Here is a 12,326-nt window from a genome sequence, read left to right as displayed (position 1 = left end):
ACAGAAAAAGGCTTGGTGCAGATAGCTTTCTGAGATTTCTTGGTTTTGTTGTTCTCCCTGACTTTTATCCAAACCTTCACATTTCTTCATTTCAGGTGTCTCTGTGCTGCTCGTTTTTATTTCTCTCAGAAGTTTCTTCTCAGTATGGGGACTTGTCTTTGATGGAAGCCCTAATGGGTTATTTTTGAGAGTGCATAGAGTCCAAAGTGCAAAAGACTCATGCTTAATTGTAGGCTTGTTAGTTTCACCCTCTATGGGACTGGGCAAAATTCTTCACAGTTTTATATTCTGTGTTGATTTGGCTCACTGCAGTTTCCAGTGAATCTTTGTTTGGTATTTGGGGGTTATCCTAATCTGAGGTCCCCATAAGATACCCCATTGCTTTCTCTGCTTTCTCCTCTGCAGATGCCAGTAACACATACATTGTGTGACTGTTGGTGGTTTGTCCTCATCCACTTTTATTTTGAGGTTAATGGGAATATTTTGTCATTTAGTTTTGTTGCAAATGTCCATTGGTTTTGGTTTTGCCATCTGTTTTAATGTGAGGATCTTGGAAGGTGGAAAAACTATGCTGCCACCACAGCTGCCATCTTTCCATAATGCAATCCTCTGTTTTAAATCAGTTTCCAGATTATCCAAACCCCAACAAGAAGCATTTGATTGGCATCTGACTAGGCCATTTTGGGGCTCTCTGTAGGGAAGGGTAGGATGGATTTGGATTTTAGGTACAGTGTACATAGAGTCCCGCTTTTGACTCTCCATCCTCTAGGCTAGGAAAGCATGTGCAGGATTGTAGCCAGCTGATTTCCATCTCTGCTGAACACTGATTGAAACTAACCTGAACACAGGCTTGGCCTGGAAATAAACTTTAACAAGAAAGAAAGGGAAACTCAGCTTCATCTAGAAAATCAGAGCTGAAATCCTGATCATGAACCTACTCTTTCTTTGACTTTGGGGGAGTCATTTATAGTCCTCCAAATGAAGAAACTTAGTTTATTTCTCCATTTCTAAAAACACTGTCTTTACTTGGCTAGAAACATTGGGGGAAAGAACAAAAGATGCATTGTTTTAGAAAGCTCCTTTAAAACCAGCAAATCAATTTCACATTTATATTACTTTTGTAAAGTCTTTTCAAAATATTACATCTATGATGTTATAAAAACCAATTGTAAATCCCCTTTGGCCTTAGAGCTATATGTCATTTTTTAGAACTATATCAGTAGGCCTTGAAGTGAAAATGAAAAAGAAAGGTTAATAATTACATTAGTGAGCACATTGATATATGGTTTAAATTAATGTCTTTTGAAAGGGCTAAAATAAAATGGCACCATTAAGACATTTGAGGATGCTCTAACAAAGACTTTATTATACACAAAGAATAGCCTAGTTATTATTATTTTTAACGCAGTCCCCCTTCTTGATGACATTGGAAAATTTGGGCTCTTCTACTTATAGCATGTCTGGATACCCTTGGACCACATGACTGACTTCCTTGTATGCTTCAGGTATTGTTTTGGCTGAGTGTGAAACCAAGTGACTGAAACCCCTTCTAAGATTCTACTATTTCAATAGGCAACAGTGTGAATTTTCAGAGAGTTGTATGATACTTTAGTAACCGTACCCTCCAAGTCAACTATATAAAGAATAGGGTCTAAGAATCGGTGGAATAGAAAATCTCAGGCGACCATGATTTTTACGTTAATTTTTAATACTGATTTGGGAGAAGAGGCAGGGGTAGGATCGGAACACAGTGCACCTGTACCCTGGGCTAGAACTAAAACCCATGTGCATGGATCAACTGGGAAATAGATAATTACTCAGAAGTTGAACGTGGAAGAATATAGTGCTTTTGAAACCAGTGAGACCATGAGGTTTAAGCTAGGTAGTATAATTGTGTTCTGTGCCATTTAAAATAAAGTCCTGAGTCCTCATGTGACATCCAAGTGTGTAGAAATATCGAGAGCAGCATTCTGCAAGGATTTTTCCTTTAAACAATGGTTCTACAAAATGCTCTCTGAAAAAGTAAATCATGCAGTTAAATAGTGGAAAACAGTGGATATTATATACTCCTTTTGAAGAGGTGATTAAATGTTAGCACATAAAAATAGCTGAAAAATATTAAAGTTAAGAAGCCTACATATCCGTCTATAATCTAGTGTTTCCCGATGATACCCACTTGCTCTCATTTTTTTTTCTTCAAAAGACTATTAAAACATTAGAGAGAACTGGATATCTGAGGAGAACCTAATATCTTTTGAATATAATGGTGTGGACTGAAAGTTCGTGGGACTAAAGTGGTCAATGGATTCGTACCCAGTCTTTAAGCAATTCTAATGATACTTAGTGCCTAAAATTGTATAATCAAGCATGAAAAGTATAATTTCCAATTATGTTAGTGGATCCAAGAAAGAACTAGAATTCTGCTGAAAAACATGCAAAGACAAGCTAGTAAAACATAAGAAAAGAAGTTGTAGATATTGGAAATAGAATAGTGTGATGTTTTAGACTTAGAGATCTATGCAAAGAATGAGTTTAGAAGAAACAGGCTAAACAAATATTGCAAACAAACAAATGTTTGATCAATATAGCTGTTCTTCATAATTCCTTCTGCCTTTGCCACATCTTTAATGAGGGCTGAACAAATCTAGTCACTTTTCTAGTCTCACTTGCAGCTATGGGTGGCCATGTAACTAAGTACTTGTTAGTAATATATAGGGGGGAATAGGGAAATTTGTGAGAAACATCTTTTTATTCAGCAACAAGGAGAAATCTAACTTTTGCAAGTATTCTCAGTCCTGCATTCTTCCTTTGCATGAGTCTTGCTACCAGAAGCCTAAGGACAAAATGGTAGTAGAGTCTGTGTTCTTGAGTGGCTGAACCAATTATGAGTACTGCCTAATTATGGACTTTTATAATAAAAAGAAACTCTATTTGTTTAATTCATTGTTGGCTGAGTTTTTGTTGATAGAAGCCAAACACACCCAAGTTTATATAGTAAATGTGTTCTAAACGGCATAAATATAAGGATATTTTGTGAGCCCTACTATTCCAAAGACATGCAGTTCTCAAGTCCTAATAAGGTTATAGAGTCACCAAGTATTTATTAAATGAGTATTATGTATCTATCATCATGCTAGTACTATGAAAGAAATACGAAACTGTCCCCACCTTGTAGAAACTTACATATAAAAGGGATGACAGGATTTAAATAAATAAAATGGCTAGAGAATACCTAAGGCATAAATAGTCAAAATACATAGATGCGTGTTAAAAACTATGAATAGCATAATAATTTAGATAAGGGAGAGAACAATGATTGTCTGGATCAAAAAGACAACAAGAAAAATCATGGTATTTTTATTCCTTTTGCACAGTGACTAGTGCATAATAGATATTCAATAAAAGTTCATAAAATTAAAATATGACTTTAACAATCTTGAAGGAAGTACAAGATATGGATGACATTTAGAAGCATGAAAACTTTCCTGTAGGGTGTATATATATATATATATATATATATATATATATGCATGCATGCATGTGTGGAAGGATGAGTGTGGATGTGTACAAGTATGAGGTTAAAAAAATTAACAATGAGCAATGACTAGAAGAAATGACCTAGTGCATGCTCAAGAAAGTGAAAGTTTGAGTTCCTGAACAGCAGGCAGAGCTTGTATCTGGAACAAAAAGAAAGCATTGAGAATTCTTGGGCTAACTGAATGGTACCATAAATGTAGAGGTCTAGCAAGACTAATGTGGTTGTAACATGCAGAATATATTGGCAGAGGAAAACTAGTTAACAGTGAGTGCTTTTACAAGAGGGCTGACAACAGGATTGTACGATTATGAATTTATCTGGGAGATGTTATCAAAAAACACTTTCTCCTTCCTTGCCTTCTTTCCCTCTGTCATATTCTCTCTGACTCTGGTTAAATACAACCTTTCTCCTATTCCGTTCACTTAGCACTACTTGGAAATCCCTCTATATTTTCTTAGTCAATTTACACTCTCACTTTTCTAGACTACTTTACATCTTCTCTCTTCTGAATCCCCAACACCCCATCCCTCATCTTCACTTCCACTTTATCTTCACTAAGGAAATAAAAGCCAAATGAAGACAACCTTCACATGCTTCTAGAAGTCTACCATTTCTATCTTTTCTGAGCCCATATACTCTGCCTTCCATATATTCTGGTCAAGCTGGTCTCAAACTCCTCGCTTTAAGCAATACCCCCACCTCCAACTCCCAAAGAATTGGGATTTATAGGCATAAGCCACTGTGCCCAGCCTTGCCCTCTCAATATTTAACTTTGCATGTATTGTCTCTTCTCCTGTTTAAATCAACACTTCCGCTCGTGCACTAGATCAGCACTAAAGTACAACCATGAACCATTGTTGGTCATGGACTAGTAAACTGTTACTAGTCTGTGATGAGACAGTACAGAAATGGAGAATAAATGTATAGAAACTTTTATAACCATTTGACAGAGTTGATTTTATGTCTGTTGAATCTTAAACTACAGGTTCTATTCCTTTTGAGGACTTCTCTCCTACAATGACTTCGTCTCTTATAACATAAATTTTTAAAAAAATTTGTATCATTACCGTCACTACAAAAATAGGCTGTAAAAGCTCCCATCTTAAAATAAACTTGCTTTGATCTATCATTCTCCTTCAGTTCCTACTCTATTTCTCTTCTCTTTTTACAGCAAAACTAACAAAAAGAGTTGTCTATTCTCACTGTCTTTCACATACTTTCTTCTTATTCTCTTTGCATGATTCTGACTTTTATCTATACCACTCCAAAATACCTGACTTTGTCAAGCTCACCAGCGATCTTCACACGGCCAGATCTCATGTGTACTTCTTTATCTCAGCATTTGGCACAGGTCTTCAGTCTTCCTCCTTGAAACACTGCCTGTGTTTGCTGGGTCAGTGCTCTTTTTTTGTTTTCCTTGCCACACTGGGCACTTCTTTTCAGTCTCATTTAATGGACCATCCTTACCTTTCTCTAAATGCATCGGGTCTCAATCCTTGAAATTTTTCTAACCTACACTCATTTCATAGGTTATCTGATCTGGTTTCATAGCTTTGATGACCATCTCTATTCTACTGAAGCTCCATGACCAACTTCTTTATTATTGCTAGATCCCATTGATAAGGTCTCTGCATTTTGAATTCCATATTCAAATACCCAATTGCCTACTCAAGTTCTCTGTTTGAATATCAAATTGGCATTTCTGGACTTAAAATGTCTAAACTATGCTTCTTAATTGTCTCCTAAAACCTTTCCTTTTACAATTTTCCCTATCTCAATAAATGGCAATCCCATCCTCCCAGTTGGTCAGATAAAGTATCTGGAGTCATCCTCATGCCTCTCATTTTCTTAAACTCTGCATCCAATTTATCAACAAATCCTATTGGCTTTACCTTCAAATCATATTTCAAGTCTCCTCATTTTCCTCTACTTCTGTTAATACAACCCTGCTCCAACTCACCCTCATTTCTCTAATGGACTTCTCCAATGACCTCCAAACTGGTATTCCTTTTTCCACTTTTGCTCTCCTGCAATCTGTTCACCACACAGCAGCAGAGTAATTTCTCTTAAAACTTAAGTCCAAACAAGTTAGTCCTCTGTTCAAAACTCTCTGCTGATACTCCTCTCACTGAGAATAAAACTTCAAATTATTACATTGGCCCCTGGCTCGACCTGATCTGGCCCCTGCTGCCTATCAGGCTCTCCCCTATTGCACTTTCTTTAGCTTACACCTATGGGGTATCTTGCTGTTCTTTGAACAGCTCAGCAGCCATTGCACTCCTGACTCAAGGCCTTTGCATTTACTGTTTCTTCTTCTTGAAATTCTTTCTCCAGTTAAATGCATGGCTTACTCCCTCACCTCATCAGTCCTTGGCTCATTTCAATTTATGAAAGAGAGGTTTTATGACCAAGTTTTATGAAATAACACTGATCTGCCCTGTCTCACTCTCTTATCCCCAGATTCTGTGTTTTTTATTTGTTTTTTGGTGGTTTAAATTTTTTTGTAGAGATGAGGGTCTTGCTTTGCTGCCCAGGCTGGTCTCAAACTCCTGGCCCAAGTAATCCTCCTGCCTCAGCTATATTTTTCTTTAGAGCACTTTACATCTGCTTATTAAAACATGTGTTTCTCTATTGTTTGTTTCTCCTGTTTAGAATTATGACTGATGTTTCTTTGAATTAGTTGGGTCCATGCTTGGTCCTTTTGCCAGTTGGGAAAACTCAGTATCAACCTCACATTCCTCTACTCCCTCTGTCCAGGGTGGCTGTCTATGCCACTGTACACATAACTCTCTCCCACCCCCCTGCCCTCACATCCCCACTTCTCCTTAGCATCCATTACATTGGCATTCAGTTTTATAACAGAATGTGGGACTTGCAGGGCCTCTGCCAAAGCCCTGCACATCCAAAGTCATTTAGTGAAGGAATCCATTATGATCGGCACTCGCAGAGATAAATCCCCCGTGATGGAGGCAGCTCACTCACACAGAGCAGTAGCTCTCTTCCTAATGGCATTCTGCTCTGCCTGGCAGGCAACCTGATGTGCACTCTCCCCCTCTGGAAAAACAACAAATCACATAGAAACATCCAACAACAATAACAACCATAGGAATAAAAAACAAATACTCAGGACTGCCTGAAGAGAGACAAAAGAAACCTAGATTTCAGTCACAGTGATTGTTCAGGTTTTTGCCCCTCAGCATGATGGAATTGCTAGTTCAGGCACCTCAGGGCCCCTGCTCTCTTACAGTTTGGCGTGCTGGTCCTTGCAACTGGCTAACAGAGGCAGGCAGAAGCAAAGCTCTCACAGAAGCTGACGGTTTTGCACTCTCCAACACAGAAGAATCCTTTTGCACAAGGAAAGAATAATTTTATAAAACGTATTCTTCCAGTTGAAGGCACCTGAAGAACTCTTCCAAATAACTGGTATAAGAACTTTCCATTTTGGGGGGTAAGTGAATCACAGAAGATTCATCCCTTACTATTCTCTATTAGCTTTTTTGAGTCATCATTGCATTTGGGAGTAGAAAGCAGAGACCAAGAGGAAGGAAAAGATACATTTATTGAATGTAATTAGGGCTTCACTCTTTCAATGAAGAATTTTTCCATTAAACGAGTAAGGTCTTTTTAAATAACATATTCCACCAAATCATAGATTTTAAACTGTTTGTTTAAAAAGCACAGTGAAAGACAAAAAGCATGTTTAGCTAAATTATCTTTGTATAGTATATTTCATAGAATGTGGATAATTTACCCACATTGTTTCAAGCTTATATTTTAAGCAAACAGGAATCCTTTGAGTAGATATAAATATAGTCAAGAACATAGACCTATTTCATAACCTTCTTCCTGAAGCAAATTCATTTACATAGTTTGATGAAGGGAAAGCTGAGAAAAATTTAATAATGGTCTTCAAAAAGATGTGAGTTTATTACATATTAAATGTGCTTTTCTGCCACGGAGAATAGAATGAAGAAAATGGATTTCAGTGGTAGAGATTTAGGCACAAGTTGGATGAATTTTCAGAGTGAAGATTATTACACTTGGGGAGAGGCTTAGTAATGAAGGATGAATTGCTTTAGCAGTACAATTCTAAAAAAGTGGAAAGCCTTGAATATTTAATGAGATTCAGACTCCGAACATTTGGACAGGTCATAGAATGCTTCTGTTTTCTCTACTGCAAAATGAAGGTGGTGGTTTCTTCTAGTTTTAAGCATATACTTGTTTGGAGGCAAAGGAGTAAACTATTTGAGTGGATGAAGTTTTCCCAGGTAAAAGCTTCTTTATAATGGAATCTCATAACTGCAAATACAAGTCCCCTAGATTGAACTCTGACAAAAAAGCTTCAGTGAGAACTTCTGGTTGTGTCCTCCTCTTCTTGGGGGAACAGAATTTCAGTTCCCATAGTTGTTGGTGTGACACCACAGGTAGAGTTTATTTCCCATCCTGATGACTGGGAAATGGCATGTGCACTAAGCCCCCAACAGCACTGGAGAGTTTTAGGGTGTGTGTCTTCAGTACTGTGGAAGCTGACGTTTGCGTTGCTGTTTCCTAGGAGGAAACAGCAGCTTCTGCCTGCCATATGTTCATATAACACTGCATGCCAACTTGCATGCCATATCATGCCAGCCTGGAAACAAGTATGTTCACCAGTACTATATTAGCATCATCCTACTTGCAATCTAATTAATAACTAGCTGTCTTCCTGCAGCCCTTGAAGACAAACATGAAAGCAACTTTGTCATGTTTATTAAGAATATACTTATCTTCTGGTATTTTAATATGGACAATGGAAAAGGGAAATTTCAAAATCTGTGGAGCATTGATGAATCTGAAGGAAAGGTTCAAAGGATTCTTTTTACTGTTTTGAAACTTCCTGTGAATCTGTAATTATTTCAAAATAAAATGTTTAAAAAATATGATACAAACTCAGGGATGGCCTTGCATATCAATAGAATAATCAGTAGTTTATTTAACATCAATTCTGGTATTTACAAAGTTTACAATTGTAAAGTTCATATCAAATATTGGAACTCTGATTCCATTAGATCTTTTAAAGATCACTTTAGTATGAAAGAAAGATTGAGGGTAAAGTTACGAGAGGTGAATGTTGACTTGCCAAGGAGGCTAATGGCTAGACATTTCTCTGCTTCATCACCCTGCCCAAAGTTATGCCGGAGAAGAGTTCTTTACTGTACTCAGATTGGGCAGTTTGTGAGTAAAGAGTCTGTGTTTCATTGCAGCACAAGTAATTTTGCAATTTCAAAAGAAATACTGACTCCAAAAGAAGTGACTATGTATCTTGGACATCTTTACTTTGAAGACTCTCAATGTAGGGTCAAATGACTGCATAAGGAATCCTTTCTTCCTCTAAATTGAACTATATTCAGGAGTAATTAAGGACACTTTGTATTTTTTTTGGTAAAGGAGAACATAAAAATTTGTTTCCTTGTGAACAATAAGTGGTGCGATTTCTTGATAGTTTAAGAAAATCTGTGGCCATTGATAAATAACTAAATTTAATTAGGGGAAATAATTCTTTTCAACTTAAAGAGTGAGCTAATATTGTTACTTTAGCACCCTAACATTATTAAGAAGAAACTAACTCGCTGTTTCCTAATTTTGCTACAAAATTAGACCAAATTAAGAAAACAATGTTTAAGTAATGTTGAAATGTTGAATTTCTTACTAAAATATTGTATAGTAGAAATTAGGCTGTGTAAATTCATTTGGCTAATGAAGTGAAAGGGAACTCATGGTATCATGCCAGTCTTCTAAGAACCAGGTAGGGGGTGTGGTAGAGAGGCTGGCATAGAGACCTAGAATCCAGAGAGTCTATGTTCTAATGCAGTAGTCTTCTCATGATCATTAAGCAGATGTAAAGTGACTAAATGAATGCCATGAATTTGTTAATGTATATTATAACTCTTCCTGACAAACATATATATATATGTATACACACACACACATATATACACACACATATAGAGATATATACACACATAGAAGATACACCCATACATATACAACACACACATATATTATATGTGTGTGTATATATACATATATACTATGCTATATACACAAATAAGGCTCCACAGATTTTGAACTTTCCCCTCTGTTAATAAGATAAAAGAAATGTATTTGTAAGTAATACAATAACTTCTTTAGGTTTTAAAACTCGTACTTTTCCCAATAGCATCTACAGATTCATATTTGATGTTGTGAAAAGAGAATTTGTACAGTTTTCCAAACTTGTTGGAGTTCTATTAAAAGAACCAAATTTCCTGGAAGGAAGTGAGGATTTTATTCTAATTTAAACCAGACTGTCAGATATATATTTAGACCAGAAAAACTAAGTACAGTGATTTGAATTGATATCCTGTGCAGAAGCAGGGGCCTAAAATATATAATAGCTTGTTTTATGGGCAAAACTATATAGTAAACTCTTCATTGACAATGGAATGAGACACAGATTTAGAGGAAAAGAAAAGGAGTAAGGTGCATTATAAGCGCTTAACTTTTGTCTTTTTGTTTCTTTTGATTAGAAACTACAATGATATTTAGGGTATGAATTATGATTTAGTAAAGAGGTTTTTATCTCAGGAGTTATGTCATCAGTATTATAGAGTAATGCTAAGGAATTAACAGGGGTTCATAGAAAGTAAGGTGGGGGCTATGTTCCAGTTACTAATTGTTACTTAACATTGAACATTTTTTCCGATGCTCACATTCTGTGGGTCAATAATTCAAGGACAACCTGTCTATACTGCATGATATCTAGAACCTCTACTGGAATGGGTTGAATTGCTAGAGATGGTTGGAATGGTTGGCATTCTTGAGCAGCTGGAACAGTTGATGGGGGCTGCTATTACTACTTTTTCTCCATACAGTTCTTCTACATAGCTACTCTGGGTTTCCTGACAGCCTGGAGGCCTCAGGGTAGTAAGGGCTCTTACATGGCATTTGGCTTCCCTCAAAGAGAGAGTTCCAAAAGAGGAAAAATAGAAACTGCCAGTCCTCTTAGGAATTAGGCCCAGAACTGGCAAAGCAAGATTGTGGCATATCTTCCTGGTTCAAGCAATGAGAGGTCAGCTGAGATTCAAAGGACTCCATAGATTCCACCTTTCGATGGGGGAGTGACATACAAGTACATATATAGAAGGCAGGAATTGATGGTGGGCCCCTTGGAGATAAGCTACCACAAACCACAAGGAAATTTTTTAGTTAATATAGCTTTGTAAACACATAATATAGTTTTAAATAGATGAGGTTCCATTATTTTTAGTAGGTTAAAATCCATGCACTAAAAAATATGTCTAAATGTATAGAAAGCCAATTTCAGACATAAATTCAGGTACAGCAGGAACACAGAAAGTTGTATTAGACTCTGAAGTTGTCTCCGTGGAAAAAATAATACAGACCAAATACCTGAGTCACTTTAAACTAGTCTGGAAGAAAAATATGCAATATGGGTCAATGTTGTATCGGCAAGGAGGTACTACTGGTCTTTTTAACCCTAATATCTATAATGTGTTTTAATATTTGTCTTCTTTTGTGGTCAATAAAACTATGTGATAAAGTTTATTGAACTGTGAACATTGTCCATTTTGGGGATTGTATCCAAGCATATGACCAGGTCCCTGGGATGGTACTGAACTGCATAATCTATCACCTAATGCAATTTGTGGGTGCATTAAAGAAGTTAAGCATATTGCAGCTGTGAAAATCCTCTAAGCAGAACATGTATTCCTCTTCTTTTAAAAACGTGCAGAAATTCTTTCATCAGGCTATTTGCAAGTCCCTTGCTTCTTCATGTCAGCTGCCCTTGGCTGCAAGATAGCCATAAAACATTTACTGCAAAGCCATGAAGAATCCATATGTCCATTTGATGTGTCAGGCCACCAAGAAGCCAGAGCTTGTGGGGAAGCATAAGGATATCTGAAGGTGACACATGCTGTCAGTTGATGAACAGAGATGCAGAAGGGAATTCTGGCAGCCTCTATCTTGGCCTTGACAACTTGTGATGGTGACCAGGTGGGGTGTGTTATCTTAATAGTCTGGAGCTCTTGTGAATTATTTGCTGATAGATGTAAACAGCTGTTATTCTTGGTAATGGAAAGCAATTAGAAACATCTGTACTCTTGGCTATGAGTAATGCCTCCTATCCTCACTGCTCCCAAGTGCCAATTGGAAATAACTACATCATCGGGATGGTGTTGGCAATTCTACACTGCATTATGGGCTGATGATTACTACTGAGCTGTGAAGAACAAGAGGTGAAGTACAGGGGGGAAAGGCTTTACCTGAAATTTATGAAGCAAGAAGGAAAACTTACTGCTTTATCTGGGTAACAGAAGGCAAGCACTAGGGCTTTGGAAAAGGTACATTTGCATCAACCTCAGAACCATCCCAGTGTAAAAAGTTACTTGTTCCTAAAGGGCACAATGTTAACTTATTCATTCAACAAGCCTAATACAGGGATTAAGGATGGGCTATAATGTTGGACTGCTCAGATTTGCATCTTGGCCCTCCTACCTATGTGACCTTGGTCAAGTTACTTTATTCTCGCATCTTAGCTTTAGTTTCCTCTACTATAAAATGGAGAGTATAGTATCAGTATGAGAATAAAATGAATTAGTATATGAAAGGTGCTTGGAACAGTGCATGGCATGTAAAAAGTACCCAGCCAATCTTAGTTACTGTTATTATTATTGAACACATACTGTGTGTTTGGCATGACTAAGCTCTGGATATAGTCTCGAGCAGCACATTCAAGATGGCTGCTCAC

General features: G+C 37.1%; 1 protein-coding gene and 1 long non-coding RNA gene across 5 annotated transcripts in view; one reads left to right on the top strand and one right to left on the bottom strand.

Moving 5' to 3' along the window:
* NAA11 (N-alpha-acetyltransferase 11, NatA catalytic subunit) overlaps positions 1 to 12,326 on the bottom strand; it is a 173,485-nt gene that overhangs the window by 109,831 nt on the left and 51,328 nt on the right. The gene's annotated exons all lie outside the window — the stretch shown is intronic.
* LOC106634682 (uncharacterized) overlaps positions 1 to 12,326 on the top strand; it is a 99,289-nt gene that overhangs the window by 53,554 nt on the left and 33,409 nt on the right. The window contains exon 1 of one of the 2 annotated variants that reach the window (XR_008625149.2): positions 6,770 to 6,986. The exons of the other annotated variant lie outside the window; for it this stretch is intronic. This is a non-coding gene — a long non-coding RNA (uncharacterized LOC106634682). Of the gene's footprint in view, positions 1 to 6,769; positions 6,987 to 12,326 lie in introns of those variants that run through there. 2 annotated transcript variants of the gene reach the window in all.

Source organism: Pan paniscus, chromosome 3 (genome assembly GCF_029289425.2).
Source record: "Pan paniscus chromosome 3, NHGRI_mPanPan1-v2.0_pri, whole genome shotgun sequence".
Taxonomy (NCBI): Eukaryota; Metazoa; Chordata; class Mammalia; order Primates; family Hominidae; genus Pan; species Pan paniscus.
The sequence above is the reverse complement of the archived record's forward strand: the minus strand, read 5'-3'. Positions and strand labels throughout refer to the sequence as shown.